General features: G+C 37.2%; 1 protein-coding gene across 6 annotated transcripts in view; it reads left to right on the plus strand.

Moving 5' to 3' along the window:
- Positions 1–341: 341 nt before the first annotated feature.
- LOC116178636 (cyclin-dependent kinase-like 2) overlaps positions 342–20,824 on the plus strand; it is a 36,410-nt gene continuing 15,927 nt past the window's right edge. For 4 of the 6 annotated variants that reach the window (XM_031498192.1, XM_031498196.1, XM_031498199.1 and 1 more), the window contains exon 1: positions 14,754–15,911. The gene's annotated coding sequence lies outside the window, so the exon portion shown is untranslated. Of the gene's footprint in view, positions 484–14,753; positions 15,912–20,824 lie in introns of those variants that run through there. The other 2 variants (XM_031498193.1, XM_031498194.1) reach the window with 2 other exon arrangements.

Raw genomic sequence — 20,824 nt, forward strand, 5'->3', positions numbered from 1 at the left:
AAAATAAACTTTTTGAAGGGTGCGAGAAGTGAGAAAAATTAGGAAATTAGACATTATAAAGTGAAAAATTCATTATGTACTAGTTTGGATTCGTAATAATAGGTAATGGAATATTTATGCCACTTTTGCAAACCCGCATGTAATTTCCTCACATTGGGAATTTCTAATTGTTAATCTATCTATACCTACAGTTAGCTAAAGCACATTGACGGCTATAAGTTTTCCAAGGAAATCAATTTCGACTGCATTTTCCACCCCATTAGGAATTCACCTGTGGAAATATACCTGAACATATCAAAAATATTGACTAGCTTGTATTTTATTCTCTAACATCGCATCGCGTGTAGCTAGTATTAGTTCATGTTGTGATGTGTTTAGTTGCGTTTAGGACATAGGTACTCGTATTCCGCAAAACTCAAAAATTCGTTGACATCACGGGGTTTATTGAATACGCGCAAGATATCAATGGATACCACATGATAAGTAAGTGATTTTCACTATTTAAAACTTAATTTTGATATGTGCTTTGCGTGAGGGGTGTATTTGACCTTTTAAGAAAACAAAACGCGTCTGTCTATTTTTTGCGTGTCCTTGCCATATATTAATTACACGTACTTTTGGCGACGGTCTTTATTGATTTCCTTACAGTTCCTTCGCGGTTTATTTGTTGATGGGGAATCCATCATATCAACTGACATAAAATTCTAATTCGTCGCTGACAGGATAACGATCAGCGGTAAAGCCACTTCGCGCCAAAAACCAATGTCTTCTTTGGAACCATCCCTGAGTGCGTGTTTCCTTAAAAGTATTAGGAAGTATAGGCGTATGTAGTATATAATTAATCAGGCAAGGTTCCGGCACGAAGTCATAAGGTAATAGTTATTGAATTTTAGGTCACTGAACCTTTGGCTAGCCATTGGTCACACAATTTTCATAAACACGCAAACCCTGCACCCCACTTTAGTCAGTCGTTGCATGCATAAGTTACGATTTTAATAACTCTATTGATGTTTTTCTCTATTGGCTCTTGTAAGTAGTAAGATGCTTTTATGCGTTCTTTTGGTCAACCACATCAAACCGTCGCGTACATCCGACTTTCTCAAAATGATAGCTTATTATTAGGGAATGGATACGATTAGGTACTCTTGCACGACATTTCCAAACCGTACAAGTACTGCAAGATGTGCCAGTTTTCGCTATGGTTTGAGGTAAGCTGAACAAGTTTTGCATATAAGAAAAGTTGGCAGCTCGAACAAGCCAAAATCGTTGTTTTGTAGACTATAATTTTAATCAGCAACAGCATCATTAGCGTGAAGGCGCCATCCAAATCCAAAATTAAAAGTGTTTCAACTTGTGTAATTTTCAGCTTAAAATTTAAATACTTTTAAGGCGGAAGGCATTGTAACGAATTCTTTACAGCGTTATCAAGGCGCCATCAAATCGATACAGGCCGACAAGGAATAAAGCGTGTGATGCATTCTTTCAGTGAAACATGATATGCCGACCTTCTAGATTTTTTAGAAGATTCTTGTTTGCTATATAAGAAAATTGAATTGTATTTAGTCTCAATCTTAATATCGACATCGAAGTGATAAATAGTGAATTCTCGGTCGTGGTTAAGTTTACAAATGCGACTATAAGTTAGTGTAAGTAAGTGACTTGGCCCTAGAATGCTCCTATTCCCTGTAAAGCGTGAACAAAAATTTTGTCAGTGATATAAACAGTTTTGAAAACGATCAAGGGCCTTGTGAGAGTGCCGTAAACTGAGACGAATTTCGGTAGCTCGCACACAATCGGTTGCATGTAAACGAACAAATAAAAATTAGTAAAATCCAAAATTAGAATGTAATTATCAACAAATTATAATGGTCCCTGACTTATAACAACAAAAAATTTGCTGTGGCTAGCACAGATCCCACTCGCTCACCTGATCATGCCCAAAAGCGCCTAGGCTCTTCCTTTTATGTCTAAGAATATGTGTACCAAATTTAGTTCTAATCGGATCAGCCGTGTCGTTTAGCCGGAAATGAGAGTACGACGGACCGACAGACAGACAGACAGACGTCATCGAGATTTTGTTAGATTCGGATTCCTGGTGCTTCAAAACGTGTATGTCCGTGAAAAAAGTGGGCCGCACACTATACGCTATGCAAGACGACGAAATATCGAAAGATCCCTCCAAATCATGCTGTTACTAAGGGTGTAAAAATCCCAAAAAATGTAGAAATGAAACTCGGATTTTCCAGCCGGTCGGCGTACTCGGGTGCTAACGTCCAAAAATCAAATCTTCTTTAATTAATTTCCAGACTCCCGAATGTCATAAAAATCTGGAATCATATCATTAAGCGCGTTTCTAATGACAGTAGGCACAATCTAATCAAATGAAGTTTGCTGCAACAGAATTAACTAGGTACGGTTAGTTGTGTACTCACTTAATTGGCCGGATTACAATTTCAAAATTCGGTAGTCCAATAATGCTCCTTGTTACCTGGAATTTCGAGGCAATCGCAAAAGGTCTACGATAATGGAATAAACTGCACGACTTAAAGTCATACAATATTTTCTTTCGGAGGCTGCAAGAATAATTAAAATATCTCTACGGGAACGGCTACAAACGGCAGTATCTTGATTTCCTTATCGGTGGCTAAAACGAGGCTACAAATTAAAGCGATTAGTTTTACCTTCTACTAGAGAATAAATACATACGTCCGGAACTACAATTTCTCGTAAGGAAGCGCTCGCTCGAGTTCGTACAAATACCCGGTGTTCATGAAAGCTGGTAGCTTCTATCAATGTACTGTGCGTTAATTAATTCTGATATAATTCCTGTACGAAAACGGGTGCTTCATTACAAAACGTCATATAAAGCTCGGGAAATGCTTACGGAAAGTAAGCTTTGGAAAAATCATAGAATGCCCTTAATAGCTATTTGTGTATTAAGAGCGCAAAATGATATATTGTCGATTGAAAGAGACAGTTGACGCGCGACGAAGGAGCGCGGCAATCTCTTGCAATCGACAATCAATTTGCGCTCGAATTACACACAAGGTTTTTTCTACAATCGAGCAGTTCACATATTTCCAAAAATTTAAATTTTTCACTCAAATCATTTTAATCTTATGCCCAAATGAAAGATGTCATTTACTGGTTGTCATTGGATACTCTGAGCAATGCATATTTGATTTATAGTTAATAATTGGGAGAGCGAGCGTTTTTTCTATTTTGTCGTTTATAAGCGACAAAGTGACATTCCTCGAAAAAGATGACGTTTGCGTTGTCAAATACGAGCGCAAATGCCTACTTTGGATATCGATTGTAGAAAAACATATATAACCTCCATTTACACAACACAACACACTATCTGACATCTTTTAACGCATACAGATTCAGTACATATCACTCATGACTTGTTCGCACATTCTAAATTCGTATTTCAAATCAAATTGACGCAATGGCCTGATGATGACTTTATAGCTAGTCGAAATCGATTGCCCCAAGAAAAATTAACAAAAAAATATGTTTTACAATTTTCATCCATTTATTTCCTTCAATGCCCTTAAAAGATTTCGAATGCTCTAAAATTCACTATGATGTTCCCAGTTCGGTTTAGGTCCATTCAAAAGCAAAGTCATGAAAAGACGTTATAAAGCAATAATAAATCACCGAGAGACCTGTAGAGCCTTCAATTGATGTAGAAAGTGTTCAGAATGTTTTCAAGGGTGATTGAGCGCTTTCCAGTGCATTTCAGGAACACCTTAAATCTTTTCTAAAGCCCTCCACAGCCTTCTGTAGCAGTTCCCAGAAACATATAAGCTTCGAAAGCTCTGTATGGACATGGGAGGTAAGAACACGAGAAGCTCTTGAAAGAAACCTCTGGAAGAAGCGTGGAAAGCTCTGTAAAAAATTGACAAAGTTGTGTCTGAAAACCTTTAGAAATACCCTAAAAGGGAAAAAAATGAACCGCTATAGAGCTTTGGAACAATAAAGAAAGAAACTTACGGAAAGCCTCAGAATGCCTTCTAGTGTTTTTCAGAGCCTCCTAGGTGTTCAAGTAGTCTTTTCGTATACTTTCAAGGCTTTCTCTGATCGCTTAAGTGCTTTACAAAGCCTTCTAGGCTATTTCATGAGTTAGGCGTTCCTTGAAGACTCTAGAAAGCGCTTAAATGAATTGGGCTATAAAGATCTGCAAGGATGTCCTTTTTCCTCGCATGGAAGCGTAGAAGAGCTGCACACGTTCGTCTCAAAACTCTTGTGCAGGGCTTCTAACGTACATAGAAGGACAGACAGACGGATGGACAGAAACTCCAAAATTATGGCAAAATTATCGCTCGTTAATAAATGACTATCCAAATAAAAATGTGAATTACAACTTGACTGTATGGAAAGTCAGTATGCGCAAACGTTCAGATATCTCACAGAGCTTCGAGCTCAGAAGGGTGCTATTTGCCAATATCTGCAATCAGATAAAGCACATAAGAACCAGAAGATAGAGAGGGAGAGGATATGAACAGCAAGGCATATAAATTGCGAGAATAAAATTAACGTTTGACACGTCGAGTAACTGGAATACTAGGAATCGTAAATAACAGTTACTTAACGACAAACAATAATCTAAGTTACGTTAGAAAGCAATAGCAAAATTTTAATCGACACGAGTTGTCAGTATAATCGGCAATTCACAAAAGAATCGTTACCGTTATCTCAAGTAAACTACTTTGCAAAACAAAAATAACTAAGTTTCAATGCAACAAAAGCAAAGTGACTGATTTGAAACTTTTCGTAACGACAAAAGTAACGTAATGTAGTTCAAATCGGTTAGAGGTGTCTGAAAAGTAAAATCGTAATGTATACCAAATCAATAAAAAATGGTGAACAATAATTTTTCAAAAGGATATCGGTAATACTTGCAGTTATTAAAACATGAACATTAAGTAAATCTGCGGGTTTAATAATTTCTAAGTAGATCAGGAGTGATATATCACGTGATGTGAACGGCTTCTATTTCGAAACTTCAAAAACTTTCATGAGCTCTAAGACTTCTAGAAGCTGTTAGGGTCTTAAAGTGTTCTTAAGTATCGTTAAGAGTTTCAAGAACCTTCAAAAACAGTTAAGAACTTTTTAAGGACGAAGATTTAAAGGTGTTGATTAATCTTGAAAGGTCTGCCCAATCCCGCTTTGAAATTTTGTTCATGTCGCTGTGCAATTGTACAGTATGCAGCACGTTCAAAAGTGGAAGTTGCCGACTAGCTTCTGAATATTAATCTTTAGTGCAATTACCATCGAGACCTTTTCCGGAACAAATTATCACCTCTGCTCTAAACCACTTGATTGCGATACCAACTAATTACATACATTACCTGCTTACCTATTAAAAAAAAATCAAGTCTCGTGAATATCCTAATTTAAATTTCCTTCAAATGCCTGTACTTACTTTTCCAGCTCGCTTAAATTACAATGAACGATTTTTTAGAAAAGCGGTGGTGATTTAAACACAAAATACAACAACACTTCGTAAAGGAATGCGGTTGGTTTTTTGAAATTTCACGCGATTGCACCAAATTACGCAATCCACCGGCAAACAAAATTTCATTAAAAAGTGTTATCTGCGCCAAATACGCCTGGCGTCCGACTAAATTGTGGGATGCAGCCTATTTTTAGTACACTTCCCTAAGTTCATTGGTTAAATAGTTCAGATTCGCGCAATTTAAAACTTCCGCTGTCTGTAATTCTACTAATTTCCTCTTTTGCAATTTATTCAGTCACAAAATTTTGATTTACTGTTTCAAGGTTTTACTCGTACCTACAGTTCGAAAGGGAAGTAATTACACCTCATTTTTTCCTCGCATGAAAATCACCCGAAGAAAACGCGCGCTTCAAAGCAAAAATCTCTTTCACAATCCAACACTACCTTGGTTAATTTATAGCCTGATTAACTTATGTTCTCGCGGTCTTTCTGAATGCGAAACACGATTCTCGGCTGTAATTGAATTCTTCTTTGTTCATGCACTTCGGCGAGAATGCTATACCTAGTGGCTGAATCTAACTTTTCCACCACTCCGCGCAGATTTACGGGTAAACTCTTCTTTTCTTTTTAAATGCGCAACGCAAATGCTGTCGTGACCTCGTGCCTAATGTCACCCGGCTTCCACTCAACGACCTAATTCTCACCAAATGTACCCTTCTAAGACTCCGTCCACGGATCATTTTTAATGTAATTTAATTTTAATCTGTTAGAGACAATGAACTAGCTTCCTTCAAGCATTGAAAATTCATAGAATTTCAGATGACAGCTGTCGTCAGATCCCCGTTGCAAATTTAGCAAAACCGTCAGTTCATCAGCCATATTATAGTCTTCACATGTAAATACACAGTCAGGACCGTAATCCAGGATCATTCGCCCAAATAAACAGTCGAAAAATATTTAAAACATCTCGCCAAACATTCTTTATCATGTGATATCCAATTCAAAAAAATTCGCGCAACCTCAAAAAATTCAACATCGGGCTTCACTTAGAAAAAACTATCCGTACCAACGTTTCAACTGTTAAAATCAGATTAAATTTTCGCCCACAAACACTCTAACGCAGGCCACCGTTGCCTGCCGTTTTGCAACCTGCGGCCCATAGCAATGTTTGCAAATTATAAAATTTAATTGTACCGTGTGTCCTATTTTGATTGAGGCTGCAGTGTTTTTAAAGGTAGAGACTAAGTTTTTTCTGAGATACAGGGTGGAAACGAAAAGTTTGACTTTTTGGAATGTTATCATACCTTATACTACCGATGTAACATAGAAAAAAGATAAAAACTGGCTATTTTAGATATTGTTATGTAGAATTTAGAGGCGTAGTAAAAAAAAACTTTTGGATCGCCGTTTCTGAGATTTGATCCAAAGTTGGTATATTTTAAAACGCCCTCTATATATCTTAACCTCAATTACTTTTCATACCTTTTCCTGATTTCATTGCTGTATCACTATATTTTTTTAATCTTATCGATGAAAAGTAATAAAAACCTTATTTTTTACTTTTTTAAATAGTAGGCCATGGATTCATGGAGATTTTGTTCTGTTTATTGTATCCATGGTAAGTAAGGCAGCCGATGTCAATCAATAAAAATGGCGGGCGGTAAAAACATGTCCTTTTGAAAAATATGATAATATTTAATTTCAATGTCATCAATCATCAGTCATCAATGTCATCAATGTAGTGACGAAAAAGAAATGCAAAAAATTGACGTTAAAATACATGGTGTTGCATTCAAAAAATATTAAGTTTGGGTCCAATCTCAAAAAAGGAGATTCAATTTTTTTTTACTACGCTATTGGATTTTTTGTAAAAATATCTAAAATAGGCAGTTTTTACCTTTTTTTCAATCGTACATCGGTAGTAAGGTATGATTGATAACATTCTAAAAAGTCAACCTTTTCGTTTTTACCCGCCTGTATCTAATAAGAAACAAACGCACTTAGTTGAATTGATTCTGTTTGGGTTACTAAGTTTAACAAAAAAATGCCACCGGGTCCCGAAAACCGCACGTCTCTTATCTTTAAAAACAGCTGAGATACTTTGCAGTCTCAACCAAACTAGCACACAGGGTATATTTTCGTGATTTTATGATTATTTGTATTTTTTCGTTTTATTGCATTATTTTGCATATACCTACTTTTTATGTTAATAATAAAAAATCAAAATTTTCTTAATGTGAACGGATCGTACTTGGTTTAAAGTAGGAAAAAAAGACATACAGCGGCGTCTTGGACAGAGCCCAACTCTGACGCTGCAACAAAAAGCTGTACCTAGGTAGGCCACCTTCTTAGATACCCAAGAAAGAAGTGCTGGACTTTAAACGGGTAAACGGGGACAGCAGCCAATCTAATGTCATTCTCATTACCGAGAAGCTACAGACAGGGCCGGATCTGCGTATTTTTTGCCTATGGGCCCCTCGAAATAGCCCCCCCCCCGCCCACACACACACACACACAATTAAAAATACCCCAACCAAAATTATATTTTACTCTTTGCAGAAAAGTGTTAATACGATTTTTTTCTACTAATTTGCTCAGATTGATTTAATTAATAGTAAAAAGATTTCTAACTGTTATTGAAACAAAGTATAATATCATATCTACTACAAACAAATAACTGTTTAATTTTTAAACAAATATACTCGTTTTTTATTAATATTTCCGCATCATTACATCAACAGGAGGTGATCATGGTTCAATTTAATTTTGCTTTTAAAAATATACGTTTTACAATGTGAAATTCAGCAGTGGTTTTCCAAAATAATGAAAGACTTTAATTTCAAATAACATATTCCAATTTTATTTTAGGTACAGTTTAAACAATGAAATCCAATGTACAAAGCTGTAACCACTGAATCGTGTTTCAGAGAATTCAGATTATCTAACGGTTACGAGACGTCATATGATAATTAAGCGTTTTCAACAACAAAAAATTGCGACAGAAGCCCCAAATTTTCCACAATCTTAATACAAAGTTCACATAATTTCCTCGAAATTTGAAGTTATGCTACTCCATATTTCATGATTACTTTTAGGTTGGTAATTCGAACTTAAAAAAAACTGGCGATAGCCCTCTCTGGTACTACCATGTGTAACACTAAATCGCCTAAACAAATTGTCACAAATCGGGAAAGAAGTCCTAATCGGTAAAAATCTGGTCTCGCCTCGCCCTCCAAAACTTCAGTGCTAGGGTTGAGTGAGACTGACTTGCTGTTGTTTAGTCGCCTTCTACGATACGATTACGTAGTGCTCTCTATGGAAGGAGTATTCTTTCCCGTCCCTGCACGGGTAATTATACAGAGAAGAATGCACTATGAAATCAAAGAAGAAAATACGTTCGCAGCCTCCCATTACCTATCTATTGTACGCCCATCATTACCACGTTTTTCTCTTGCCTCGTGATCCCCAAAATAAAGTGTCACCGTATTTAGACATCTAAGGCCCTGATTTTTAAATTAATAAAGACAAGCTTCCAATGTCGAATTGTTCACATTTAAAAAGTTGGCGTCCCTATTGATTTTCAGACGACCTAGAATAACTTAATACTTAAAAGTTTTGGTGACATTCAAAATTCCGCATAATTGGCAAAAGGTCGCCGCTTTATGGATGACGCGCGCGAATTTTCCCTACTCGCGAGTATTTATTTGTGAAAACGATGAACCAATTTTTAAATTGGTTTTATATTAGACTTATCTATATCTATAAATATTAAACGGGCTTCGTGACTGCTACCATCATGAAATGAGGCATAAATTACATTTAAAATCAATTTTATGAATCATATTGCTTCGTTTTCCTGAATAGATTACTATAACTCTGCGACAGAAAATGTAATGCCACGTTTCCAATAGGGCGAAGCAGAGCAGACGGTAGACTTGGTAACTACGTCGAGTACCTATATATAATAAGAGTAATTACCTACGCAAGAAGTTCATCCAGGATACGATTAGAAAGTTTCAGTACTCCAACTTACTATCTCAGCCTAGATTAATTTATATTACGGTGACGTGATCGTTAGCAATCAAGCCAATTGGCAAAGACAAGCTGATTACTTCATTTTGGAAGAGCGCACTTAGAGTACGGCACAACAGACGATGACTGAGACATCCAATGTGGTATGATACACGTTTTGATTGATCTTCTTTTAAAATATAATCACTTATCGTTTGAAATGCGTAATTATGTTTCCATATTCGGTCATTTTTCCTTCGAAAAGATCCTAGAATAGGTTGCTGATGGCCATGAGAAAACCCTGTCGGTCAATTGTCCGTCGAGAGAAAGAGAAAAAAAATCTCTATCCAATGAGCCTACTGAAAATGTGCACTGCCATTTAAAAAAATTCAATTGTTTTTCATTATTCTTTTGTTTTCTGAAGTAAAAACAATGGAATGCTGCCTTATTATGGGAAATAAAATGCTAAACAACTTTCATATAGAAAGATTTAGTATACAGTCAATATTTATTATTATTCTCTTGTTCTGGGCCCTCAACAGGCTTGGGCCCAATTACAGAGTGACCCGCATAATGCTTTTTAGAGGTGCAGGAAAACCTAATTCGGAGTAGCCGGTAGAATGCTCGAAACTGGTCTAAGGTAATTTATAGTATTTATAGTCCAACGCTCTACCACTGAACATGGGCGCCGCTACTAAAGGGCAAGGAGGGGCCCGGGCCCTCCCTGGGATTTGAGAAATCACTTAATCCATTTCAGAAAATGATGAAAGCTCACAATAAAACCAGAACACAGCCACCTTTTTCTGTCCCATCGCTGTTCGGTGACAAAGCAAAAGTAGGTAAACCTTTTATAACCTTATTGAGTTACCTCAATGTCCATAAAGTTGCCCTATTGTATAGAGTTTAGACTACAGAGATTAAATTTACCGAAGACCGCAAGTTAGCTGTTTGTTTTGGAAAAACGTCAATGACAATACTCTGTCATGTCACTTACATATTTCGGTTCGGCGCTTTTTAGCGCATTTTCCAAAAGTAAAATGAACGCTATTGTCCGCGCTTTGTCCGTTTTTACCATTACTAGTCCTCCACTATAAGCTTTTTCCTTGTGGTTTCTTTCTTATACGGTGTAGCACAGCCTCGAGACCAGAACGACAAAAGACTTTTTGGATTAGTCTCTTCCTTCCCGAGCTATTACTGATTCTGTGCGGTGCGGCGAAAATGCGCTTCCGTCGGTCTCGAGTGACCACGTTTTTAACTTGTTATGGAATAGATGCACATAAAGTGATGAATATACGAAGAATCACATACGATTCAGTGGGGGAATTTTTTGTTACTCAGTTCGTATTGGGAAATCAGACTTTTAATCCGGCTCATATTCAATAGCACTGATCCTTGAACTCGTAGAAATGGATTGGCGAAGGTTTGACATCTCTGTGTCTTTTCGTTCTCGAGTTAAGACGAGGAACAGACGGACAGGCAGACGTACAAAACCATCACGTAAGAGGAATTTTTATTCTTTCGAAATAATTAAATTGTTTTATCCTACTATTCAACATTGTAATCAATAACATTATGGTTGGTAATTTGTTATAGTTTTGAGTAGAACAATTATTCAGAAACAGTTTAATGTTACAATTTGCCCTCGAATTTGCCTTACGCACTGTAATTTTTATCACCCGCACGTTAGTAAAGGAGGTATTGCATTGGGGTAAAAAATGCCCCTTCCCCCACTTTTTTACGGAAATACACCTTTCGAAGCACCAGGATTCCGATCCCAACAAAATTTTGATGTTGTCGGTCTGTCTGTAGTGTACTGATATTGTAACCAAATTTGGTACACAGATTCTTAGATATAAAAGGAAAAGCTGAAAAGCTTTCGGGGAGAATAGCGCATGCGCAAGTGTGTTAAACTCTCATTAACGGCTAAACGGCTGAACCGATTGGAACCAAATTTGGTACAAATATTGTTAGACCCAAAAGAAGGTAGAACGCGCATGCGCCGGTGTGCGGGTGGCACCTGTGCTAACCACAGCAAATTTTATAATATAGTGCTATTAATGTCATTTTTTTTCAATAAACTACTATAACTTGTTACTTTTATTCTTGTTTTGTTTGTGTCTAATATGTACCTATTTACTAATTTAAAAATAGTTAGGTAACATTTTCTATTCCAAAAATGTAAGGGCCCCTCCCTAGCGCATTTTCTTCCGGCGCCCCTGCCACTGAACCATAAAGTCGGATTTACCGAGATATATACTAAATTTCATACATAATGGACACCCTGTATATATTAGTATATTAGAGGAAAACTATAAATTCGTTTCCGGGACCGGACAAAATCACATAAATAATTTTCTGCTAGACTTGGCGCATGATTTTATAGAACTTCTGTTGGATACCTTCCACGAAATTCAAAGTACCTACTGGTAATGCTATGTGAAACCTCCGAATTGGTTCCTACGATAAATTAAACTGGCCTATGTGGCGCAGTGGTGCAGTGACTAAGCTGGGTTCGAGCATAGACATTTGTAATACATAGTGGGTTGGGTTGGTAGAACAAGCTTGGCTGACACTCCGCCCACTTAAAAATAAAGACCAAAAATAAAATAATAGTGTAATACAAAACTTTATTTTATAGCAGGAGCCATATAAATCATTGTAAAGCTTCTGACAATTCTGCATTTAATTTACAAGTCAAAAATAATAGGCTTGTCATATGTTTTGAACTTCCTTTTATATCGGGCTCCCGGTCTCATTTGAAATAAGAATGACAGATGTCGTTAGAATGCACAATCATCTGTTTCACTTTATCTACCCTCACGGTTAAAGAGCGACTTGGCCTACTCATTCAAATATACTAAAATGTCAATTTAACTTCTGCTATAAAATAAAAGAATAAAATTTACGATTCCGATGCAGGCGGCGTATAACGTATGGCGTAAAAAGGTCTTTATCAGATACGCAAAAAACGTGTAGGGAGCCTCCCACAATGTTCGATATTAAGTCCCATGCTGTACGCCAAGCCAACTACAATTTGAAAGTTTGAATAAAAAACTTCTTGTTCTGTATACTCCAAATGTCCGAATTGCTATAAACAGTGTAAATTGTGAAGCGTGTGTCCTATCGTCATAGACCATGTCGGAAGTCGATCCCATTTTCTTCCCGAAATGCTCCATTTTGTGAGACACTTTGTAACTACAATCACTGTCTGATACCTTTCGAGGGGGTTTTCATTTTACCCTGAATCTGACCCCGATGCGTTTCGCCATAGAGGATTTAGTACTCCGAATTGTACCTTGAATTTACCGTTCAACGCATAAAACTCCTGAAAGTTCCCTAAGATGTGGATCCAGAAGATAATGCCATCAAAAATGAACCAGTAAAGATAATGCAATTCAGAAAAACCACGTTGTTGCTGTTGGCTTGGCGAAAATACTGACCCACCATCCAGATTCTACGATGTGGATGTACCTACTTCCAATTTGGACATTTGGTTGCCGATCTGCGACAACACCTATAACATCAAGACAAAAAATCAAAATAAATCGGTACTTTGCAATATTTCAGATTGAAAAAATCCCCTAATACTCTTATCTTTATTTTCCATAACAAACGTTTCGCAATTTTAATGCTATAGTACGTTCCTTATCTACGTTCACTATTTTTGTTCACGTATAGATAACGGTAATTTCAACAAACTGAAGGGAAATATTGGTAATTCCATTCTTATCATCACTTGATTAAGAGCAGGTCGTGTCATCAACCAATAAAGCGCAAGCCAATCCGTTTTTAAAATTCCGTTTGTGAGAAAATAGGGGAACTACAAGCTTGTCGGCTATTAAAGCCCAGCTGCTTAGGTTGTAGCTCATATTCAAGATGAAACTCTCGCTGTTGATCTTCGTTGCAATGATGGTTGTGTTGAGTGCGGTGGAAGTACTTGGTCGCGGTTGTCGTAGATGCGTACCAAATTGCCATAATGGCGAGCGATTTATGTAAGTTACCCCAATTAATTTATTACGCACTACAAATGTAAATGTTTTAGCGCTACTTGTTTTGGCGGTGGATTAGTTTGCTGCGGTTGATAACCGTTTTCTCACAACCATGCGGCTTGAGATGATGTACCTATAAAAATTATTTATTCATTTTTCGGTGCCAAAATCACCTTATAATTATAACCTTTCACTGTAATAAAGACTGCTTCTCTATTTTATTAACAAATTATTTTTTTCTTCCGTCCTTACCAAATACGCAAACCCAATGATATGATCTTATTGTGTCGTTGAACATCCAGTTGTTGTTTACAATGTATCGCATTAGATCACCATCGCAAAGCTACGCGTCACTACCGAAAGTAAATCGAGGGGACCTACCCTCATTTAAGATAGTGGTCGGGAAGAAATCCAACGAACAAGTGATCACACAATCTACACAGGGTGTTACATTGTGAGTTGAGTTGCACCAAAGAAAAACCGGGTAGTAAAAATTTATCCTTGTGTGAGATCGAAGGAACTTCAGCGCATTTTTGTGTGGCAGGTCAGTATTCTATTAGCCAACTTTGACTCTACCATCAATAAGATCTTGTCGAGAGCTACCACATTTCCTGTGTCGGTAGCTATTCGCTTCCGACGTCCCGTTCACCCGCAATTCGCATTTCGGTGGATTTCGCCAGAAATCCCCCACAAAATTGTACTCAATTACTTCTCATAGCGTAGAGTGTTTACATTATACAATCCCATGAATATGAAAAGCATGAACAACATAATAGAAGAATCGGAATATGATGTTATAATAATAGGAGGGGATCTAAACGCACGGATAGGCAAGGAAGGGTCATGGATCGCTCGCACAGAAGAAGAAGAACAAGAAGAACAAGAAGACAACAATAGAAAATCAAAAGATGACGTGACAACACGAACTTATAAATTAAGATGGACTGCTAATGCTGAATTGACAAATGACATGAGGGCAGCCATGATGTGCACTCACTTGGCGCGAAATTCAAATCAACTAATAAACAAGTATTAACCTCACGTTTCCTAAATAAATTGCTGTGGCACATCACATGTCATTTTCCAAGGTTGCAATAGTCTCAACACTTCAGCACTAGGAAAATTCCCCTAGAAAATTGTGGTAGGTGTTGTGGATACGGGTGAAAGTAAAATAAATACAACTAAAATATAATTTATTTTAGAATCAAAAATGAATCTTAAGAATCGCTGAACCGAACTCGACTTATCTTAACAAGTGCTGTGTACCTACTGTTCGAAACTACCGATTGTGTAACACGTGCAACAAAGTACATTTCGGATGACTCCCAGGAAGTCATGAATTATATGAAAGCTTCTATTCCTTAACTCGTAAATAACACCCTTGTCGGTTAAAGAATAGACCCTTAATATTTAAACTACTTGTCGGTTCAGCGTGTTATGCACATTTGTGCAACGTAATTACTAGAAGTTAATTCCGGAAATTTCGTCCGCTACAAAATAACTAAAAAGTGCACATCATGGCCGCGCCCATGCTAGGGCCATTTCTACCTCTATGCAACTGTTTGATCAGCATTCCATCTTAATTTATAAGTTCGTGCGTGACAAACAAAGAAGGGAAAGAATTGATTAACTTCGTAGAAGAAAAAGGGTTGGTACATCTTCACCGGAAACGTGAAAGGAGACGAAATGGGAGAATATACATACATAGAAAGCAGAGGGCAGTCGGTAATAGACTATATTATTCTAAATGAAAAAGGGAAAGAATACTTAAAAAATTTTCAAGTAGACCAAAGAATAGAAGCCGATCACCAACCAATATCCACAACGATGAAAGGCACACAATACAGAAAACAAACAAAAGAAATTACAAAAACGAGACAAATCTGGACAGAACAAACAACACAAAAATACAGAAAACATCTAAAGCAGACAGAATTCAAACTAAAGTCGTGTGGAAGTCACAATCCTCTTTGCGTCGAAGCGCAACATCCAGTACATGTTCGCCTTGACAACGCTGCCGATGGTCCTCCATTTGAGACATTCGGCTCGCATCCGTACCCGTCCGTTTTTGGTAACTGAACCAGCATTAAAGGCATCCCCTAGGGCATCCCGCGCCTGTTGGTGTAAGAGATTCTTGGCCTTTGAAACAGTCAGCCTCCACCTATTGATCCTTCTTGCGAAGGACAACGAGACGTTCGGACGGTGCTTCACTCGCTTCTTCGTTGCCGTTGACGGATACCAGTCTCGTTAGAAGGTCCCAATACCGCCGTAATAATGTTTCCCGCCTTGTTTCGCTTCAAGACGGTTCTTACCAGCCTCCCCACGAGATGCTGAATCAGTTCTATACAATTTTTCGTGCGAAGCGGTTCTTTTCATCGATGGGGAAGGCTCCGTAAATGTAGACTCATTCCGAACCGTGTTAGGATTGTCTTATACTTTAATTGCTGGTAAGTGTAACTTTATCCTTTCTGGAAACATGAATGATACTATTAGTATATTATACAGGGTGCTTATTATGTATGGAATATCGTATAAATCTCGGTACTTAAGTATCGAATGTATACAAAATTTTTATAAGGGGTGTCAATGTAAAACTTGCAGTCGGCCATATTCGCCAAACTAAAGAAGATATTGAAAATCGCGAAAAACCGTTTCGGGGGTTTCGATGGGGAACCAGAATGACGTTACGAGTGACAACCCCCCCCTTAAGCCCTCAGCCCCCCCTCTTCAAAAATCCTAAATGGCAACCCCAAACTTGTGACACATCGTTGGAGAACTGCTGAAAAATGCTTTCCAGCGGTAACAATAAAGTCAATACTTATTCATTAATACAATTTAAGAAAAATGTTTAATTAACAAAAAAAACTAAATGTTGACATTGAGGGATTTATGGCAAATTGGCCAAGAACTTCAACTTGAGCTGCTTCATTAAGCAATCTTGGTTGCTTTCTTTTTTTATTGATAACAGATCCCGTTTCTTTGAATTTAGCAACCAAATCTTGAACATAGGCATGGTTTAATTTTTATTTTTTGTTGTTACGTAATTATCAAATTTTTGTTAAATTGTCTTAATTGACTTTATTGGTACCACTGAAAAGCATTTTTCAGTAGCTTTCCAACGATGCGTCACAAATATGGGGTTGTCATTTAGGATTTTTAAATACGTCATTCTGGTTTCCCCTCGATACTCCCGAAACAGTTTTGCGCGATTTTCAATATCTTCTTTAGTTTGGAAAATATGACTGATTGCAAGTTGACACCCTGTATATGAAAGTTGTGTAACATTTTATTTCTCATAATAAGGCAGAATTCAGTTGTTTTTATTTCAGAAAACAAATGAGTAACGAAAAACAATTGAATTTTTTTAAATGGCAGTGCATCTTTTCATTACACTCATTTGATAGAGATTTTTTTCTCTTTTCGATGATATAGCAAGTTAGTACGCTTATTTAAGAATATTTAAAAAAAATTAATATAATTTGATGAATAACATTAAGCCAGATATCCTACATAAAAAAAACAAATGAACGTGTACGTTTCTTATTAAACCTTAAAGACAAAATGAAATTAGCAGCAAAATGGTTTTCGTCGCAATGAACGTTCAAAACGATGACAATTAACTGCTAGGCAGTGGCGTAACCTATTACAAAAAACTTGAAATAATAATTCATTTCCTCCACTCGGGCGCTAACGTGGTACGTCATTGAAAAGAGAAAAAAAAACTCTGTCCAATGAGCCTACTGAAAGTGTGCACTGCTATTTAAAAAAATTCAATTGTTTTTCATTATTCATTTGTTTTCTGAAATAAAAACAATGGAATCCTGCCTTATTATGGGAAATAAAACGCTAAACAACTTTCATATAGTAAGATTTTGTATACAGTCAATATTTATTATTATTCTCTTGTGCTGGGCTTGGGCCCAATTACAGAGTGACCCGCATAATGCTTTTTAGAGGTGCCTATGCAGAAGGTCTTAAGTTGGTCTATACTACTCCGGTATTTACCTTACGAATTAGGAAAACTGCAGGAAAACCTAATTCGGTGTAGCCGGCAGAATGCTCGAAACTTGTATATAAGGTAATTCCCATCTCTGCCACAGATGAAAAATTTACCTCAACCCACCCGACCTCCGGATTTATAGTCCAAAACGCTCTACTACTGAACCATAAAACCGGATTTACCGAGATATACACTATATTTCATACATAATGGACACCCTGTATATATTAGTATATTAGAGGAAATCTATAAATTCGTTTCCGGGACCGGACAAAATCACATAAATAATCTTCTGCTGATGGACTTGTCGCATAATTTTATAGAACTTCTGTTGGATACCTTCCACGAAATACAGAGTACCTACTGGTAATGCTATATAAAACCTCCGAATTGGTTCCTACGATAAATTCAACCGGCCTATGTTGCGCAGTGGTGCTTGGCTGAACACCCCGCCCACTTAAAATAAAGACCAAAAATAAAATAATACTATGATACAAAACTTTATTTTATAGCAGGAGCCATATAAATCATTGTAAAGCTTCTGACAATTCTGCATTTAATTTACAAGTCAAAAATAGTAAGTTTAGGTTCTGCCGTAGCGGACATTATCATATGTTTTAAACGTCATTTTATATTGGGTTCCCGTTCTCATTTGAAATAAGAATGACAAATGTCGTTAGAATGCATAATCATCTATCTACCCTCACGGTTAAAGAGCGACTTGGCCTACTCATTCAAATCTATTAAAATGTCAATTTAACGTCTACCATAAAATAACATAATAAAATTTATGATTCCGGTATAACGTATGGTGTAAAAAGGTCTTTATCAGATACGCAAAAAACGAGTAACGTGTAGGGGGCCTCCCTCAAGGTTCGATATTAAGTCCCAAGCTGTACGCCAAGCCAACTACCGTTTGAAAGTTTGAATAAAAAACTTCTTGTTCTGTATACTCCAAATGTCCGAATTGCTATAAACAGTGTAAATTGTGAAGCGTGTGTCCTATCATCATAGACCAAGTCGGAAGTCGATCCCATTTTCTTCCCGAAATGCTCCATTTTTTGAGACACTTTGTAACTACAATCACTGTCTGATACCTTTCAAGGGTGTTTTAGTTTTACCCTGAATCTGAGCCCGGTGCGTTTCGCCATAGAGGAAAAAGGCATTTATTACTCCGAATTGTATCTTGAATTGACCGTTCAACGCATAAAACTCCAGAAAGATCGCTAAGATGTGGGTCCAGAAGATAATGCCATCATTCGTATTCGTATAATATCCATTTCACTGTCATCGTCAAATTATCTTTTAATGTTATTTTTATAATTATTGCTTGATTTTTTTTTGTTTTTGTCGCAAATGTCACTATAATCAGGTTAAGTGCAAGAGCAGCCGTAGGCTGAACTGCGCCTTTTCTGAAATAAAGACATATTATTATTATTATTATCAACAAAAATGAACCAGTAAAGATAATGCAATTTAGAAAAACCGCGTTATTGCTGTTGGCTTGGCGGAAGTACTGACCACCATCCAAATTCTACGATGTGGATGTACCTACTTCCAATTTGGACATTTGGTTGCCGATCTGCGACAAAACCTATAACATCAAGCCCAAAAATCAAAAGAAATGCAGAATTGCAACATTTCAAATTGAAAAAATCCCCCAATACTCTTATCATTTATTTTCCATAACAAGCGTTTCGCAATAGTACGTAAGTACGTTCCCTATCTACGTTCACTTTAAGAGCAGGTCGTGTCATCAACCAGAAAATAGGGGAACTACAAGCTTGTCGACTATTAAAGCCCAGTATTAGGTTGTAGCTCATATTCAAGATGAAACTCTCGTTGTTGATCTTCGTTGCAATAATACTTGTGTTGAGTGCGGTGGAAGTACTTGGTCGCGGTTGTCGTAGATGCGTAGAATATTGCCATGATGGCGAGCGGGCTATGTAAGTTACCCCAATTAATTTATTACGCACTACAAATGTAAATGTTTTAGCGCTCCTTGTTATGGCGGTGGATTAGTTTGCTGCGGTTGATAACCGATTTCTCACAACCATGCGGCTTGAGATGATGTACCTACCTATAAAAATTATTTATTTATTTTACGGTGGCAAAATCACCTTATAATTATAACCTTTCACTGTAATAAAGACTGCTTCTCTATTTTATTAACAAATTATTTTTTTCTTCCGTCCTTACCAAATACGCAAACCCAATGATATGATCTTATTGTGTCGTTGAACATCCAGTTGTTGTTTACAATGTATCGCATTAGATCACCATCGCAAAGCTACGCGTCACTACCGAAAGTAAATCGAGGGGTCCTACCCTCATTAAGATAGTGGTCGGGAAGAAATCCAACGAACAAGTGATTACACTGTAAGTGCCGGTCGATGGCTAATGAACTGAATTCTGTGTGGTCAGTCTACACAGGGTGTTACATGTGAGTTGAGTTGCACAAAAAAAAAACCGGGTAGTAAAAAATTATCAAAGTACTTGTGTGAGATCGAAGGAACTTCAGCGCATTTTGGTGTGGCAGATCAGTAGGTACTATTAGCCTACTTTGACTCCACCATCAATAAGTTCTTGTCGAGGGCTACCACATTTCCTGTGTTGGTAGCTACCCGCTTCCGTCGTCCCGTGCACCCACAATTTGCGTTTGAAGTGTTGGATCCACCATCAGTAAGATCTTGTCGGGGGCTACCATATTCCCTTTGTCGGTACCCACATCCGACATCCCGTTCACCCGTAATTCGCATTTTGGTGGATTTCGCCAGAAATCCCCCACAAAATTGTACTCAATTACTTCTCATAGCGTAGAGTATTTACATTATACAATCACATGAATATGAAAAGGATCGTAGACGAGCTGAACAACAAAAGAAAATCAAAAGACAACGTGACAAATAAAGAAGGGAAAGAATTGATTAACTTCATAGAAGAAAAAGGGTGGTACATCCTCAACGGAAACGTGAAAGAAGACGAAGAGGGAGAATATACATACATAGGAAGCAGAGGGCAGTCGGTAATAGACTATATTATTCTAAATGAAAAAGGGAAAGAACACTTAAAAAATTTTCAAGTAGACCAAAGAATAGAATCTGATCACCAACCAATATCCACAACGATGAAAGGCAGTGCTGACACACAATACAGAAAACAAACAAAAGAAATTACAACAAGTTAAAAAGTAATCGTAAACGATTTACATAAAGCGCATTTCCACTTGCATTCATTTACCATTTGTAAGATGCAACTTCTGTTAAAATCGTAAAAATCCGCCCACAAATATGAAAGATAGCGTTGCACATGGGCAATCCATTTTTGACGTGCTACTTCAATTTCAGTTTATGAGAAGAA

Source organism: Photinus pyralis, unplaced genomic scaffold, assembly GCF_008802855.1.
Source record: "Photinus pyralis isolate 1611_PpyrPB1 unplaced genomic scaffold, Ppyr1.3 Ppyr1.4_LG8, whole genome shotgun sequence".
In the NCBI taxonomy this organism is placed as follows: domain Eukaryota; kingdom Metazoa; phylum Arthropoda; class Insecta; order Coleoptera; family Lampyridae; genus Photinus; species Photinus pyralis.